At 41.2% G+C, this 19,096-nt stretch overlaps 2 protein-coding genes and 1 non-coding gene across 8 annotated transcripts in view; all 3 read left to right on the top strand.

Moving 5' to 3' along the window:
* The window catches only part of LOC109408749 (serine/threonine-protein kinase N), a 371,435-nt gene that overhangs the window by 132,875 nt on the left and 219,464 nt on the right, over positions 1-19,096 (top strand). The window lies entirely within an intron of this gene.
* The window catches only part of LOC134288706 (uncharacterized), a 345,573-nt gene that overhangs the window by 144,168 nt on the left and 182,309 nt on the right, over positions 1-19,096 (top strand). The gene's annotated exons all lie outside the window — the stretch shown is intronic.
* Positions 7,130-7,201, top strand: Trnav-aac (transfer RNA valine (anticodon AAC)). The gene has a single exon. It is a non-coding gene; the product is annotated as a tRNA-Val (tRNA).

Here is a 19,096-nt window from a genome sequence, read left to right as displayed (position 1 = left end):
AGCGATTGGCCACGGCCGGCGCTGTTGCTGCTGCGGCTGCTGACTGCTGCTGCTGGAGTCAAAACATAAAAATATGTCAGAAAAATGCGCGGCCGCGGAAAATGATGTGCGCAGAATTGGCACGCGGGAAACAAAAGGCAAAAATTGCAATCGTTAAACTGCAATAATCACCACACTACCACTGGCACTGGCGGCGCGGCACCTGACCCACCGACCGACAACAACAGTTACTGCTGCTGCACGGCCAAAAGAGCACTGACTGCTCCACTGACGGTTGGTGGTGGTGATGGTGGTGGGGCCGCCAGTGTTTATGCTGTTTGGACACGAGCAGATGAAGAAATTTTATGTAAGAACACACCACTCGAAAAACAAAAAACCACGCGAATTGTTCACAGCGGTAGCATGGATTTTTTTTTTATTTCAACGTCGACGACGATGGGAACAAAGTGCAATTGTGGGATTTGGTTTCGGCGAATCGTTAGGTAAGGAAACCAGCAGCTGCAGTAATTGGGACCCAATTTCGTTTCGGTGCGGTTTAGGTGCATTATTTAATTGAGTAACTATGGAGGTTCGTAGCGGTTAGAGTTTGTAAATTTGCCAATTGTTTCTTTCTGTGGATTTGATATGGCGTGAAATTCCCAGTAGAGCTATGGAGCCACTAAATTCGAAGCGTCTTAGAAGTGAAGCAAATAAAATCGATTGACTACCCGAGCAAGTTGAAACCATTATTTTTATTAACAAGTTTATTCGTACTTGCTTGACATTTTGCTGGCTTCGATGAGTTTTGCGTAATTTTGTTGACAAATTGCTCAAAATGCTGACATTTTTTTTTCTTAGATTGAGATAAATTTTCAGCTCTGGGGGTCTGATTGGATACTTATCATTTTTATCAAGTTTTTTAGACAACTGTCCAATTTTTAAAGTTGTTTTCAACCACTTGAGATTTAAATTCCCAAGCACACTCAATTTTCAGCAAGAGTGAGAACACCACGCTCTTGCAAAAACCACGTGTCACCCATTTCTCAGACACAAGCATTCGCTAACTTTTACCGAAACTAATAAACTCGCTCCGACCCCAAATCAATTGAGTCACTAATCCCCCGCACGATTTATGAACCCACCTGGTAAAATGCACTTCTGGCTAATGTAATTGCTCACAGCTCTCACTTTCATTGGCATGTGCACGCTCGCGCGCGCCAAGCAAATCATAAAAGGCTCGTAAAAATACCTGCCCTACCTTACCCCAACAACAAACGAACGGGGCGGGCAAATCGATCTCCTGAACCACTCACTCTATAATACTGGGGCTGGAATCTTGCTTAGTTATGGCAGAAAATGCAGGAAGGCTCTCCAGCCCGATATTTATCGGTTGATCCCGTGCCAAATGCATTATTGTACTGCACCACCACCACCATCAGACCCCGCAGCACCCGTTTCATCGATGCAGCTCTGTGATAGTAATTGATGCCTTATAGGCACAACGGACGCCCTTTCCCCTGTGCATGTGATCGATCATAGGGAGGACGGTGGCGTAGCCATGCAGTTCAAACCTTGAGGTCGGATTTCACTCGTTTCTGAGGATTTCTGACAGCACTGAAAACATTACTAACAAAAGCATTGAAGAATTTGATAAAACTTTATTTTGACTTGGATTGCCTTTTTTGTAGGTCTTGATCAAATTGCATCATATTCAACAAAACCCCTTCGTAACTACGCCCCTATCACGCGGGCAACAGTCCATTATCTATTGGTTCTTGTGGGTGCGAGAGCCTGTAGTTGCACATTAAAAATTAAATATATGTATCATGTCCTAGGTGTACTGCGAGGCTATTTGCGTTACTTTCACCCTCGATCGAAGTATCTCTAGGCGGCAGCCGATGCTCGAGATTAAGCTTGAGCATGGGACATGTTCACTATCATTAGGAACGATTTCGTTTTCGATCGCGTAAGTCATTTTGCAAATAGAGTTAATGATAATATTTGTTTCACAGTTGAAAATATGAGGAAGTAGTCTAGCATATATTTAGAAGAAAAAAAAACTGACTTCGATACACTCGAGTTATCCCCCTTCCGAAGAAAAAAATTGCGTATTGTAAGTTTTCCGGGAGTGGGGTTCCATCTCAGATCCTCGGCGTGAGAGACATGTACTGTAGCCATTTCACCACTTCCACTCAACAGTAATTAAAAATGCCATTTAACGATTTTTGTATTATTTTCATTACCTTCAGGATGGTAGAACTCAATATCGGCGACGGCAAGTTAAGGTACATAAGTCAGACAATATGTAGTGTACTAATAGATTTTGCATCCGGTGGGACTCGAACCATTACGTGTATTCATAAGTACTACGGCTTTTAGATAAGCTTTCCATTTTTGTAATACTTACCTTCATTTCTTCTCATTGACACATTCTACCGTGACGTTACAACGTTACAACGCCGACTAGTTGATCAGATTTTTAACTATAACTCATACATACGAACCGTAAACCTCAAATATTTTTTCATATTCGGATTCCTTGTTAAATGTGCAGTAAATTGAATTTGAATTTGTTGAACATTTAGTTTTCATTGGAAAAGCTTGTTTAAAATGGAATTTAGTAGCGTTTCAACGTTACAAAAACCAATTATGATTCAGCTTTTAAAACTCAAGAAGTCTTCGTTTTGTAGCAGGCTAAGTCTTACCAGCACTTCCAAAAACGAGTTACCTAGTTCTAGCATTAAGGGGAACTTCTGCAAGAATTTCTAAGAGAACTACCCGAAGAATGCTCGGAGGTGATTTGGAAAGAATTGGAACTTTCGAAATATTTCTGTAAGAAATTTCTGGAACTATTCCTGAAGAAACTTCTGAAAGCATCCCCGGAGAACTTCTGGAATAATTTTCAGAAGAATTTCTGGAACAAATCTCGAAAGAACTTATTTATAAGCTTCTGGAGAAACTTCTGGAAAAATATACTAAAACCTCTGGAATAATATCCGATGGATCGTTTTGATTCTGGAAGAACGCGGGAAGGAACTTCCCGAAGGAAGCTTTTGAAAGAAGTTTCTGAACCTTTTCAGGAGTTCTCGGGGGAACTCTTGTAACAACTGCTAGAGGAATTTCTGGATTAGGTCATAGAGTAACTTTTGGAAGGAACACCTGGGAGAATTCTCGAAGTAAGTTATGGAAGAATTTCTAGAGAAACTACCCGGGAAATGATCAGAGGAGTTTGTGAGATAATTCATGGATCTTTCCATATATTTCTAGGTGGAATGTTTGGAACCATTTCTGAAGAGAGTTCTGAAAGCATTTCCGGAGGAAGTTCTAGAAGAATTTCTGAAACGAACCACGAAGGAACTTATGAATAAGTTTCTGAAGAAACTTCTGGAAGAATTCCGGATACATATGGAAGAATTTCCTATGGAATGAGATTACGCAACTTTTTTATTCTGGAAGAGTACCTGGAGGAACTTCTCGAATGAGACTTTTTGGAAGAAATTTTTGAGGTTTTACTGGAAGAGTTCCTGGAGAAAATTTCGAAAGAATTGCGATACAAATTGCTGGGAGAAGTTCCAGAGATACTTCCAGGAGAATTCCCGGATAAAACTTTGGAAGAATTCTCGAAGGAACTTACGGAAGGGATCAAAGAGGAACACCTGGAAGAATTCCGTTACGAATTCTTGGTCAAATTTTACGAGGAAGTCCCGGAAAATTCTCGGAGGAACTCCTGGTAAAATTTCCGAAGCAACTGGATGGAACACAAAAACATGTGGAAGAGATGGCTGAGGAACCTGTGTACAATTCAGGAGTGAGCGTCGGGGAGAATTCCTAAAGGAAGTTTTGGAAGAATTCGGAATTTTCCGGTAGAATTCTCAGATCAGTTCCCGGTTGAACTCCTACAGGATTTCCAAGTGAAACTTCAAACGAAATAGTCGTTTGATCATCTCGAAAAGCTTCCGTCGATACACTTAGAGAAATTCCAAGGTAAACTCTTAGGGGAATTCACTGTAGAAATCTTAGAAGGATTCCTGGTGGAGCTTTCAGAGCAATTCCTGGTGGAACTCCTAGAAGAGTGGAAATCTTAAACTTGTTTTACGGTGGATTTTTTCTGGGAATTCTTCAAGTGGAAATCATAGACGAAATCCTAATGAAGTGCTAAAGAAATCCTAGATAAAACTACTAGAAGAATCCCCATCGGATCTCTTGAAGTTCCCGGTGTCACTCCTGCAGGCATTCCCGTTTTAACTCCTAGTGGAATTTCCCAAGAAACTCGTGGAGTTCCTGGTGAAATTTCTGGTAGATTTCCGCGTGAAACTCCTGGAGGAATTCCCGATGAAACTTCCAGGGGAATTTCCTGCTAAACTTCTTTATCCGTTAACGCCTAAGGTGTGCCACAATTCAAATCCTCCAGCAAATTTGTTATTAATAGTAAAGTTTTAATAAAATAAACATGATTTCACGAAAAAAATGGAAATCTGTGGTGCAGTTCTCAAAAAATTCTTCAACGTAGGTCCTCAACAACTTATAATTTTCGCTATTTCTATTTCAGCACAACTTTCCTTCTATCGTTACATTCTCAGCTGTATAGATACAAATCAGCTCTTAATAAGTCAAAGAGATAATAACCACTAAAAATATTAGAAAAAAGATTACACTACGGATAGTTACATAAATGTCTGTCTAGTTCGAAAATTTATCCTATTTTTATCTTATGCTCCACTCTTATTTGAGTTAATCCACATTTTGTTTACGGTGTGAAGAATTAGCAATAAGTTAAAATTCACAAATACAAAGAAATTAAAAAAAAAAAAAAACATTTTGTTTACTCAGTACGAGTATGCTGTGCTTACAGAGTATGGGTACGATTTCTCACATTCTTCTGCTCTTTCTAGCATATTTAAAAAAAATGGCTCATTACACTATCCAAGAATCCCCATCTAACTTTGCCGTCCCCACATGGAGTAAATCTCGTAGGAGTCCCGGGCAAATTATCTGGAGGAATCTGAAGGTACTGGAAAAACTTGTAATTAAAAGGCACGAAATGTTGCTAATTGACAAATTGAGAGATCGCGTTCTGGTGGGATTCGAACCCACGACTCCGTATTCGCTAGACCGGCACTTTAACCAACTAAGCCACAGAACAGGTAATGATTCTGCGGAATAGAAAGCCAAACTGACTCCGAAGCCGCACCGCGAACACTCCTATTTCATAAACTCATCTCTTTTTCCGGCTTAGATGCCAATCCACAACATACTCCTGTTTGTGCCCACTAACTAAAAGTGAGAGCGAATTATTTTTATGAAGCCGAGACTTACTCTCGTACTCCACATACCTAGCCACCAGGCAGTTTGTTTTACTGGTATCTAATTAGTATGCGTCGAGAGCTCGGCGTGATTTTATTTAACAAATTTCATCTCTCAATTTGTCAATAAGCAACATTTCGTGCCTTCTAATTACAAGTTTTTCCAGTATGTTTCAGACATAATAGCAAATCTGGTAAAGTACCAGTAAAATGGGCAATATGTGTCATTGAATCTGAAGGTCTGTGGAAGAATCGCGGGAGAAATCCATCGAATCCTCTGGAAAAAAATCAAGAGGAGTTCTTGGAAGAATCCTGCAGGAAGTTTTGAAAGAACATTGGAAAGAATCTCTGAAAGAATACCTAACGAAATTTAGAAAGGTATCCAGAGAGAAATCCCGAGAGGATACTTGGGAATCATTCAAGGAATCTCGGCAGAATTCTCAGAAAAAAATCTCGGGGATCCGGAAAGTGTCAACGAAGAAATCGTGGTTGAAATGTCTGAAGGAAGGACGGGAGAAATCCCTGCATAAATCCCAAAAAAAAAACAAGATTGAAAGAACTTTTGAAGTATCGCTGAAGGAATCCAGGGAGGAAATCGTAGACAGAATTCCGGTTAAAAAGACAAAAACAATCATCCCTGAATGAATTTTTGGGAAAACAATTGAGAAAATCCCAGAAGAAATCTCTGAAACAATCCTATGAGAATACCCTGAAGGCCAATGAAGGAAACCCGGTTTGGAATACCTGGGGGAAACCCGGGAGGAGTCGATAGGAAATTTCTGGAAGAATCCAAGAAACAATCTCGTAAGGAATGCCTTTAAGAATGCGGAAGAAATTATTTGAATAATACTTGAAGCGATCCCAAGAAGAATCCCGAGTGGATTCGTTATTCCAGGAGCAATCCTGAAACGAATCCCTACGGAATTCTTCGGAGGAATTGTAAGATAAAATCTGGTAGGAATCCAGGAGGTTCTTCACCTCAGGGCAACCTGTTCGATGGATTTCTTACTAATAATTACATTGACCAGATAAACATATTTGCTGGAAACATCAAAATTGTTAATTTTTGTTGGGCTGAGATATTATCAAATCAAATCAATTTTACTACAGCACCATCTAGTTAAATTATTCCCAACTAAAGAGGTAGGGTATTTATCTAATTACCGTCTAACTAAGCACCGATCAATAATGATCGAGTTTATTCTTGTATCTCGCCAAATGCCTCATGGTCGTTTGGTATCAACTACTAATTTATAAATTAGCTCCCATATTTTGAAAATGTTGAATTGCGTTCGCTCTCCGTAGGTTAAGTGTTCCAATTATGGCTATAGTACCAATTATTCGCCATAGTTGATTTTCACCCTTTAACGATGTAAATCAACAAGAACAAAATTGTGAACAACAGATCACATTCACAAAAGATGGTTGCACTCATTCAAACTCCACATTTTACTCAAATTATGGTAGAAATAAATCATTTCCCTTAAAATATCGGCTTCCTTGCACCATTTTTTCGCCATAGTGTACCAGTTATGGCTAACCCTATAAAGGATGCATGCAAATAGTGCGGAAAGGAACCGAAGTTAAAAAATGTAACCATAAAATTGGTACAGGGTTTCTATCATTGGCACACGCTGTAATAAATACTAAAAGTAGTGTTGGGTCCGTTTCTACATTTTTCCTGTAAAGTTTAGAAACTAAGCTATCTTTTAACATATTCATGATACTCGTTGGTCTTCTGGTTATTTTTGTACAAATAGTTTTCCTTACGTAGTGCCATAATTGGTATAGGCACCCTACGTACGATGAGATTAGATTTTTTTAACTAAAATGCAGTGTCACTAGTTGGCTCGGTAGCTTAGTTAGTAAAGCACTTGTCTAACGTATAAGGGTCGTGAGTTCAAATCTCACCTGAGCTGTGTGTGTGTGTTTTTTTTTTCCAATTTAACCAATATTTCTCCATCTGTACATATGTACGTTAAAGGAGTTTATTTTGATGTAATTGAAATTCTTAAGGATTAAAAGCTGGAAGAAAAACTCTTGAAAGTTTTTAATTTAAGGCATTTGCTGTTAGCATTGTGCTCTTCCGGGTTTTGTCAGAACGTACAGTAAGCATCAAACGTAGCCCTCACGCCGGCGATGGAATGGAATAAGCTAAGGGAATTACTGCATGGCGTTAATGCAGCAGAGTGCCACAGTCACGTATTTGCTCTGCGGACTTCTTGAAGAACTCGGCAAATAAATAACCACCGAGAGATGGATGGAGATGGAAGGGTATTCCATTAGGGATGATGGTGAGATGATTCATCGTCGCCGGTAGTTCCAACTTTCAACACAGCAACAGCCAGCGTGCCTCGACGACCGACCCGACGCGACGGGTCGGTGGTACGTGCTTTGTGCGAGTCCAATAAAAAGCGTTCTTCGCCTTTGTCGGAGTATACCAGGCAGTTGTTCCTGCTTGCGAATCGGAAGAATATAGTTTGCTGCATAATCTGGATCTCTCGATGGAATTGTACAAATAAATAACATCATCATTCCTACGGGGAAAGTTGAAACAAAAGAATAACATGTTAATTAAATTCCGTTGCAGCACGTGCATAGTCTACAATGCTGATGCTGCCGGTCTATCATAGATCCAATAAAGGAAGCTGCAATCTGGTATAATTTTAAGATCTCATGTATTGAAAACGTGCTTGTAATTTCAATCAAATGTATATTTATTTTATGAATTTTTGCAACTTACCCCTACATTGTAAACTAATAGTTTTTTCTTCTTTCATTTCAGGTATGTAATCAATCCACTGACTAGATAAACGAAATTTCTCGGATCAACAGATGAGTTAACAAAACAAAAATGATTTGCCCTGAATTTTTATACAAATCCCTCAAATATGTTTCCCTGATACAGCACGAATAATTTCTAAGAATCGAAATTCACCTCCACAAACTTTTATGATTCATACAGCTATTTCCGTTTGTGGCACCATAAATATTTGACGAGTGCGTGTTAACCAAAATAGGATCCCCTTTCGTTCCGAAAGGTTATCTATTCATTTCCCGAACTTTGCCCCAACGAAATCCAAGGCATACCTATCAAGAAATTGAACTCCATACGATATGACCCACCACCACCCCACCGCAAGCCAACCACGTCACAATAGAGATGATGAAGTGTCGGAAGCTCGCACTCACCCACCTGTCCGTTGCGTTCCACGGTGCGGCAGCTCGTTCCGATAGCTGTCTTCATCCGTCCGGGGGGGCGTTCGCGTCAACTTACCCGCTCCCAAATAGGCGACCGAGCATGTGTGTTAGTCGTTGGAGATGTGTGACGACATTCTTTTCCATGTGATGCTAAACGCGCCGTTGCGTTGTGGTTTGACTATTCCTTTGGGTTGGAGCAGGAGCCATTCCTCGAAGCGCGCTGGGCTGCTTGCTCGACGCTCACTGCCTTTTATCGATAAAATATGTGTGTACGTAGACGATAATTGGATTTCGCATCCCGCCTCTCCACCCGGTCTGCCCCGTAATCCTCGTTGCCCCACCTCCTTCGGTGTCTTTGTCGACCCGACACGAGCCGGCCGGTCTTGAACTCGGCGGGGCCGGCTTGACTTTTCTCGTAGCAGCTGAAGCAGGGGTTCCCCCTAATTGTTTTCTCAAGGATCAAGGGAAGTTGGTAAGCGTGGATAGGATCTGGTGTGATAGTTAAAGCATGTCACTATCACGAAGAGTACCTGGGATCGAATCCCATTCCAGACAACCTCCAAAATGTGAGTTCTTCCTTCGGAAGCAAGGGCGTAGCCAGCTTTTCAATCAGGGGAGGGCAAGCTCTCTCTCTCTCTTCTTGGCGTAACGTCCTCACTGGGACAAAGCCTGCTTCTCAGCTTAGTGTTCAATGAGCACTTCCACAGTTATTAACTGAGAGCTTCCTCTGCCAATGACCATTTTGCATGCGTATATCGTGTGGCAGGCACGAAGATACTCTATGCCCAAGGAAGTCAAGGAAATTTCCTTTACGAAAAGATCCTGGACCGACCGGGAATCGAACCCGTCACCCTCAGCATGGTCATGCTGAATACCCGTGCGTTTACCGCCTCGGCTATATGGGCCGTTTACCGCCTCGGCTATATTGCCCTAAGGGAGGGCAAGCACCCTTAGCAAATTTGTACCTAATAGCTTTTATAACTAAACGCAATACGAGGAATTTGAATATAATAACATCGCTGTTGTATTTTGTTACGCTTCGATGTAACGTTTAAATAAATTTAAATAGATAAGGCCAATGCTGCAACAAAACATTGATTTGAGTGATTTCGTGATTATCTTGGGGTTATTACTGGAAAATGATTTTTTTTAATGCTGTACGTTATATCGAAGCAAAATGTTAATTATATCGAATTCGCTATATCGAGGGTACGTTATATCGAAGAATACCTGTACGTTAAAAAAAACTCGTCTGATCTACATAAATGAACGTGGTGCTGGTAGCGATGAGTACATTCCTGAATAGAAGATTGAAGGATTTCTGAAATTTCCAAAGGAACTCCTAAACGAATTTTTGAAGAGAAGCTGAGAGGCATTTCCTGAAGCTTTCCCTGGAAGAATGCCTGGAGGTAGCCCTATAGAATCCCTGGAGGAATTCCCGGAGGAATCCCTGAAAGAATTTCTGAAAGTCTACCTAGAGGAATTCCTGTATAAATGGGAGGAATACCTAGAGAAATATCTGAAAATTTCTCATTAAGAAAATCTAGAAGAAATCCTAGATAAATTTCTGGAGGATTCCTTGTAGGAAGTTCTGGAGAAATTCCGGGAGGAATCTCTAGTAAAATTTCAGAAGAAATCTCTTCTGGAATTGCTAAAGGAAATCTTGGAGAAATTCCAGAAGAAATCCTTGGAAGAATTCTTGGAGAAATCTCCGAAGGAAATGCTGGAGGATTTCCTGAAGCAATTCCTGAGAAAATCTCTAGAGATAATCCTGGAGGAATGCCTGGAGAAACTTCTGAACAAATTCCTTGTGTAATTCCTGGAAAGACCCAGAAGGAATTCCCGGAGAAATTTCTTGGAACCTCTTGGAGTAATTCCTGGAAAAAAAAATCCTGGAGGAATTCCCGGAGAAATCTCCAAAGGAGTTCTGGGAAAAATTTCTGAAAAAAATCCCTTAAGAAATTCCTGAAGGACCCTGGAGGAATCTCTGGGAATATCCCTGGAGCAATCTGTGAAGAAATCCCTGGAGGAATCCCTGAAACAGTTCCTGAGCGAATCTCTGGTGGAATTCCTGGAGGAATGCCAGATAAATTCCTGAAAGTATTCCTGGAGAATTTCCTGGAAGAATCTATGAAAAACTCCCTAGAGGATTTCCTGAGGAAATTCCTGGAGGAATTGCTAACATAGTTTCTGGAAGATGTCCAGGAGCAATTCCTGTAGAAATTCCTAGACGAATTCGTGAAGAAATTCCTGGGGTATTTTCTGGAGAAGTTCCTGAAGAAATTCCTAGAGGAATTCCTGGAGGAATCTTTAGATGAATTCTTGAAAGAATTATTGGATGAATTTCTAGAGCAATCTGCAGAGGAATTCTGAGAGATGTCTATTTCTGTTGTTTTTGTTTTTCTGAAAAAAAAAATCCCTTAGGAAATTCCTGGAGGAATTTCTAGCGGAATTCCTAGAGTAATTTCGGGAGAAATCCTTGAAGGAATTCCTGAAAAAAATCCCTGGAGGAATCCTTGAAAAAATTTCTGTAGAAATTCCTCGTTAAAATCTTGGAGGAATGACTGGGGGAATTCCTTGATGTATTCCTGTGGGAATTGCTGGAGGAAGCCAGGATGAAATTCCTGGAAGAATCTCCAGAGGAATTCTTGAAAGAATTACTCTATTCATTTCTAGAGAAATCTCTAGAGGAATTCTTGGAGATTTCTATTATTTTTCTATTTCTGGAAAAATCCCTTGAAAAAATCCTGGAGGAATTTCTAGAATTTGTGAAGGAATCTCTGGGGGAATCTTTGAAGAAATTTGTAAAGAAATCTCTGGAGGAATTTCTAGAGGAATTCCTGGAGGAATCTCTTAAAAAATCTTGAAGGTATTCCTAAAGATTTTCCTGAAAGAATTTCTGAAGAAACCCCTAGAGGATTTGCTGGAAGAATCCTTAGAGGAACTTCTGAAGGATTCCCTGGATGAATCTTCGAAGGCTTTCCTGGAGGAATCCCTGGAGAAATGCCTGAAGGAATCCCTGAAAAATCCCTGATGGTATTCCTGGGAGAATTTCTGAAAAAAATCCCTAGAAGATTCAGGAAAAAATCCTGAAGAAATTGCTGACATAATTTCTTAAGGATGTTCCCGAGCAATTCTTGGATCAATTCCTAGAGAAATTGCTGGAGGAATTCTTGGGGTAATTCCTGGAGAATTTCCTGGATGAGTTGCCAGTAAAATTCCTCGATAAAATCCTGTAGGAATTTCTGGAGGTTTTCCTTTGGGAATTGCTGGAGGAATCCTTGATGGAATTCCTAGAGGAATCTTTGGAGGAACTCTTGCAACAATTACTGGATGAATTTTAAAAAAAAATCTCCTGAGAATTTCTTGAGGAATTTCTAGAGAAATTTCTGGAGGAATTCCTGGAGAAATCTTCAAAGGAGTTTCTGCAGAAATCCCTTGGTAAATCTTTGAGAATTTCGTGGAGAAATCCGGAGATCCCTGAAGAAGTTCCCGGAATTTTTTTTTGCAGAATTCCTAGGGGAATCCCTGCAGCAATTCCTGTAGGAAAATCTGGAAGATTTCTTGGTGGAATTCTTGAAAAAAATCTGGAACGTATTCCTAGAGAAAATCCTGGATGAACTTTTTAAGGTTTTCTTGGAGAAATTGCTGGATGAAATGCTTACATAATTTATAATGGAACTCCTTGATTAATTCCTGGTGGAATCCCTGGAGGTATCCCTGAAGATATTCCAAGAGGAATTCCTCGAGGAGACCCTGGAGGAATTCCTGGATGAAATTCTGGAGGGATGCCTGCATGAATTTCTGGAGGTATTTCAGAAAGAATTCCTGAAGCAATCCCAGAAGAAACTCGTGGGTGAATCCCTGAAGCAATTTTTGAAGGAATATCTGGTGGAATCGCTGAAAAAAAACTGAAAAAAAAACTCTGCAAGAATCCAAGGAGGAATCTTGGAGGATTCCCTGAAGTAATTCCTGGAGAAATCTTAAAAGAAATTCCTGTAGGAGTCTCTGAAAAAATCACTTGAAGATGGATATATTTCTGTAGGAATTCCTGGTGAAATTCTTGGAAAAGTCCCGGAAGCAATTACTGGAGGAATGCCTGGGGGATGTCCTGAAGGAATCTCTAGATGAATTCCTGGATGAATATTAAGAGAAATCCCCGCAGGAATTCCCAGAGGAATCTCTGGAAAAATTCCTAGAGGAATTCCTGAAGAAATTCGTGGGTGAATCTCATAAGGAATTCGTAGAAGTTCAGGAATAATTCCTGAAGAAATCGCAGATGGAATTCTTGGAGAAATTCTAGAGGAATCCTTACAAGAGTTCCTGGAGGAACTCCAGTAGGAATCCAGGAAGCAATTTCAAGAGGAATTCCTTATGGAATCCAAAAACAGTTCCTGAAGGAAGTACTTAAATAATTCCTGAAGTAGTTCCTTAAAAAATACAAGGAGAAATTTCTAAAGGAATCCTAAGAAGAGTTCCTCGGAGAATCTGTGGAGGATTCACAAAAGAATCACAAAATAAATTCCCGAGTTAAGCCCTGCAGAAATTCTTGGAGGTTATCCCAGAGCAATGTCTGTAGGGATCAACGGAGGAATCTCTAGAAGAATTTCTAGAGGTATTTCTGGAAGAATCTGTAGAGGTATTCCGAAGGAATCCCTTGATCAATTTTTAGGAGAATCCCTGCAGAAATTCCCAGAGGAATCCCTGAAATAATTCCTGGAGTAATCTCTGAAGATATCCGTGGAGGAAACCCTTGAGAAATTTTTGGAGGAATCCCAGGAAGAATTCCTGAAGAAATTGCAGATGGAATCCTTGGAGAAATCCCGAAAATTCTAAGAAAAGTTCGTGGGGGATCTCCTTGAGGAATCCCTGCAGCAGTTTCTGAAGAAACACTAGGAGGAGTCCCGGATGCTATTCCTCGAGCTATTCCTGAGGGAATCCCTAAACAAACAGTCCCTGGAGAAAGTACTAGATTAATTCCTGGAGGAGTTCCTGAAAGAATACCAAGAGAAACTCCTGAAGGAATTCTAAAAAGTGTTCGTGGGGGAATCCTTGGAGGTATTTTTAAAATAATCCCTGGAGCTTTTCCTGAAAAAAAACACAGAAAAAATTCCCGGGTGAAACCCCGGGGGAGTTCTTGAAGAAAAACCTGGATCAATTCCTGAAGAAATCCCATGAGGAATTCCTTGTATTTTTTAAGGAACTACTTCAGGAATTAATTCAGTACTTCCTTTAGGAACTTGGATTCCATTAAGGGCAAGGTATTTGGAGTACATAGCTCAAAATTTCTAGAGCACCGTTTTTTAGAACCGTTGAATGGATTTGGATGAAAATGCATCACGCTAATTGTTCAGTGGTTGTCAACAGCGTGATGCATTTTAATCCAAATCCGTTCGACGGTTCTATAAAACGGTGCTCTAGAAATTTTGAGCAATGTACTCCAAATACCTTGTCCTTGAGAATTAATCTTGAAATTGCTTCCGGGATTCCGTCTGGAGTTTCTCCAGGAACTCTTGGAAGGATTCCTCTAGAATTTCTCCAAGAATTCCATCTGCGATTTCTCCAGGAATTCCGCCATTCCTTCAGGACTTCCTCCAGGCATTCCTCCAGTAATTGCTTCCAGGACTTTTCCAAATCTCGTTAATACAGAAAAAGGAAAGTTGGTAAAGTATGGTATGTTGACAGCTATGTTCACCAATACAAATATTCTGGATCGCAGAAGCGTTTGCGAAATTAAGGAATTTGTGAACCCATGCATGAAATCTGCTACTGTATGCCAATGAAACCTGGTGTGTATCAGTGGAGAATACTCAAAACAACTGCAAATCTTCATCACAACAGACGCGTGCCATATACATGGCGACCTCACAACTACATTTCCAACACTAAGTTTCATCGTTCATCTTCCTAGTCCCAGAAACCTATTACCGTATGGGTGTAGAAGTTTCAAGGTATCAGAAGGCCGGCTCTAGAGGTATGTTTACTCCTAACAGGATTCAAACTTAGTGAGCAATATAAGCCGTGAGCGACGTGCTCCTCCTCCATCAGTTTGCCAACCACTGCCGCCGTTTCTAGACACACAAACATTGCACCGCGCTCGCTGCTGACATGGGTCAACAGGGGATTTTCTGCCGAAGTTCGATGTATATGGGTGCTTTATCGGAAAGCCGTAGCGTAGTACCCTACTGCCGAAGCCGCCGCCGCCGTACCACGTTTCGCTTCATTCACACTAAATGCGGTGCGGAAGGCTCCGGGCTCCGTCTATATAGGCTTACTTCGAACCGGATTTCAGTTCGGTTCGGTGGCCCGGTGGAGCCAGGCGATTCTTTCAGCTTTCGGGTACTACTGAGATCACCTTCGCGACGACGACCGGGCTCGAATTACGGCGGTCGGATTTGGTTGCTTCCCCGTCCCCGTCGTTGTTATTGTTGTTGTTGTTGGAAGGATCCTTTTCATTCGGTGGAACACAATTGGGGCGTGGAAGATTTACATTGGCACCGACCGAACGCGCACTCTGTGTTTGTGTTTTCCTTTATGATAATTGTGTTTATTGAACCGTGTGCTAATCGATATATGACTCGTCGTGTGTATGTTTACTGCTACCAAGCGACCCAATCTAGGAGAGATAATCAAATGCGATTGAACATCATCCCCATTCGGGGCGAGTCAGTGACTGTGTGCCTGAATGAATAATCGTACGGATTTGATAAACGCTTCTGCGAAGTCAGTCAGTCTTTCAGATTATCAAGGTTAACTATACTGCCTTACCAAATGATATGACCAAGTTGGTCAAAATCGAGTCCTTCTTGTAGTTTGTAATACTCGCGGCTACAAATACTTCTCAACTCACCATCACCATGATATGAGTTCTTTCTGATTGCTTGATTCCAGGTAATAAGCAAGCGAACACTCGGGATGAAGTGACGGTTTGGGGAGGCGTAATACTCGTAGCCCAGTGCTTGCTACTTTCAGTAAAGATAAAATGGTAAACTCGCGTGTCATGCCTCGAGCCTGTTTGCTAGTCAACAACGCAATCGTTGCTACACTCGTCTCTGAACTATCCGCCAGAGATGTATGTGCTATCACAATGGATGTATCTGTTGGAAACCTCAACAGGAAATACGTCTATTGTTCGGTTTATTTACCGCATGACGAACCATCCCCTACGGATGCTTTCAAACAAGTCATCGCAAACTGAACTTCAAAAGGCCTTCCGCTAATTGTTGGCAGTGATACTAATGCTCACCATATCATCTGGGACAATTCAGACATTAACTTGAGAGGCTCCAGTTTGATGTAATAGATACTTAAGTAGTACAGATCTTGGATTACTTAACATAGGCAACCGCCTAACCTTTATGGTATCTGCCAGAGAAGAAGTTGTAGACATAAGTCTTTGCTCTATTAGAATTAGTTACGAGTTGACCATGTGGCATGTGTCAGATAAACAATATTTATCTGATCATCTTTTTGAAACACTTGAATGTTTCTTCGCAAACCTAGCGTTTCAGGAATCTACGGTCAACCAACTGGGACCTCTTTACTGATTTAGTTGCGGCCAATTTTCACGAATATTTATCATCCATTGACACTCCAAGTGATTAAGATTATGCTTTAGATATTACAAGGATCTTCATCATGACTGCTTTTGAAGAAACTTGCGTTCTACGGTCTGTAAAAACCACATGAGGAACCCCTTGGTGGAACTCTGATCTGGCGAAGCTCAGGAAACAATGTAGAAATAGTTGGAGCAGACGACGTTCAGCTGGATCGAAAGCTTTCAGGTTGGCTCGCAAGACCTACAAGAAAGCTCTCCAGTCTGCTGAACGATACGGCTGACAAAACCTTGTTACAAATGTGTGGAAATTTTGAAATGTTTATTCAGTACACACTTCCCCGGACGTGTGGATATTACATCTTCGGATGAACCTGTTGTCTTTTCTTGAAGTTATGATTCTTCAGCTTCGACTAGGAGTATCATAACTATAGAATCGATTGAGTGGGCACTAAATAGCTTTGCTACTTTCAAATCTCCTGGGGCAGATGGGATTTATTCTATTTTGCATCAGAAGGGATTTGATTATATCTAACATGTTTTAGAAAAACTTCTTGTTTGCAGTTTTGCTACAGGGTATATTCTTAAATCCGGAATATTACGGTGAAGTTCATTCCGAAACTGGGTCGTGCGTCGTATGAAGAAGCAAAGAGTTTCAGACCTATCAGTTTGACCTCTTTTCTTCTGAAATGCTTAGAACGCATTGTGGATCATCACATCCGTGATGTTCATCTGGCCAACGTGCCTCTTCATGTAAACCAACATGCCTACCAATCATTCGCTCAAAAACAATCTTGTTTGAGTGTTTTCTTAGATATCCAGGGTGCCTTTGACAATGTGCCTTTCGATGCTGCACGGGGTCATGGTATATCTCCAACGATTTCTAATTGGATTCATCAAATGCTCAAAAACCGATATCTCTTCTCGACATTGCGTCTAGCAGGGATTAGGAAATTGAGTATTTGTGGATGCCCCCACGGGGGAGTCTTGGTACCGCTTTTGCGGAATCTCGTAGCAGATACGCTATTGAGGCAACTCAATAATAGCGGTTTACCTACTTATGGTTTTGCCGACGACTACCTAACATTGTTAGTCGGTATGTGCATCAGCACCTTTTTCGATGCAAAGTGCTATCCACGTAGTTGAAGGTTGGTGTCCCCAATATGAACTTTCTGTTAATCCAAGTAAAACATCTATTGTTCTTTTAACGGAAAGGCGAACCTGTAATGACGTTCGACCTTTACGTCTCTTTGATTCTGAAATAAATGTGACTGAACAGGTAAAGTACATTGGAATTATGTTCCTGGATACCTTACATTGAGTTCAGAATCATGATAGCTTGTATGGCCTTCGAGCAATACTGGCGAACCTTGGTACAACTTACTGTCTCAAACTCAACTATTTCAAATAGATTAGCACAATTGTTGTTCGAAAGGATGTGATTAATGACGATGTCTGGCGTTATCTTAAATTCGCTCGGTAGCGCTTGAAGTTCTCTTTCTTGACATTGCTCCACTACACATTCATCTCAAACAAGAAGCACTTTCTTGAACTTACCGGTTACGGGTATTCGGTTTACTAGAGGAAACTCCTGTAAACCGCAGATCAACACACACCTCGTTGATTGAAGTGGAAATTTGGTGAATTGGTTATCCTTGATCCGAGATGGTTCCCTTCTCAGATGTCGAGCTGGTGCTGGTGTCCACTCTCGTGAGCCGCGGCTACATCAGCCTTCAGGTATCAGTAGGTCGGCTCCAGAGCCACGTTCTCCTTTATTTGGGAAATTTGTGCCAAGTTTGTGCCAGCCTTACTCACTTGATATACACTACACCGTTTTCAGGCCCAAATCTTTACTCTTATGTGCGGAGTGCAATGATTGCACTGCAATCAGCATTTCAGCAACGTGTAATGGGCACAGTAATATACTTCTGTTTAGATAGTCGCACTGCTATTAAAGCACTTGCTTCGGCCAACTCTAGGCCGAAGTTAGTTGTCGCTTGTCGAACTCAAATCTAAGAGCTGAATTCAGCAAATGCTATTTACCCTGTATGAGTACGTGCCCATTCTTCCATCGCTGTAAATTAATTGGCTGATAAGTTAGCTTGTACTGGAGGATTATTTTTTTGGGCCTGAGCCAGCTCTTCCGGTATCGAAGTGTTGGGTTAAGCTTGACGCGACAATTCAAAAATAATTCCTTTCCCGCCTTGGCATTCATGCACATTGCACACAACAGAGACGTGTAGATGTTCATATAATTCAGTCCAAAGGAGATTTGAATTGTTAACCTTTCGTAACTCGCGCGGTTGACTACCTGCGGTAGCACCACACTAATGCTGAGTACAAAAAGCGAGATTTTATCAACGTGTTGTACAAAATACAACAGCGAGATCGCTCGAGGGTTAAAGGGAACAAACCATGTGCATTAGTGGGATTGCATTCAGTTCTGTGCCTTCAGGGGACGAAGATGATCAAGTGGCTCCGTAGCTTGGAGGAAAGAAGCGCCCGTCTAACGAATTGGAAGTCGTGGGTTCGATTCCCACCGGAGCACGTGAATGTCTTTTCACAATTGAAATCTCAATTTGTTCATCATCAAACATGTGTTCCTGTTGCGTGCATGAATGTTAAAGCAAAGAACAGGTTGCATACACAGTTACCTTCTGCGGATACTGCACTACAACAGCCGCAAACTTCTCGAACATTGGTGTAAGTACAACAGTACTTGACTGATGATCATTTGGCAGCCATACAAACTCATGATGGCGATCGAGAAGTGAAACAATCGCAGCCTGCTGGTCATCGGCAGCAGTTGTAAAATCAGCAGGCAATATGGGGGCAATTCCAGCAAAAACTGTCTACCAGGAAAGCAGTGCCATAGGGACTCCCAATATTTTATGGGAACCTCGAAGAATGGCAACGTTTTGTTAGCAGAACTTGCAGAAATCTACGGACATGTGTTTGTACTCGCAGTCAGAAAATCTAATGAGACTTCAGAGGTGCCTCAAGGTCAAGCACCGTAAGCTGTTGGAGTAATCTACTGTGCCTTCATCGGTCCCAAGGA

This window comes from Aedes albopictus, chromosome 2 (genome assembly GCF_035046485.1).
Source record: "Aedes albopictus strain Foshan chromosome 2, AalbF5, whole genome shotgun sequence".
NCBI lineage: Eukaryota > Metazoa > Arthropoda > Insecta > Diptera > Culicidae > Aedes > Aedes albopictus.
The sequence above is the reverse complement of the archived record's forward strand: the minus strand, read 5'-3'. Positions and strand labels throughout refer to the sequence as shown.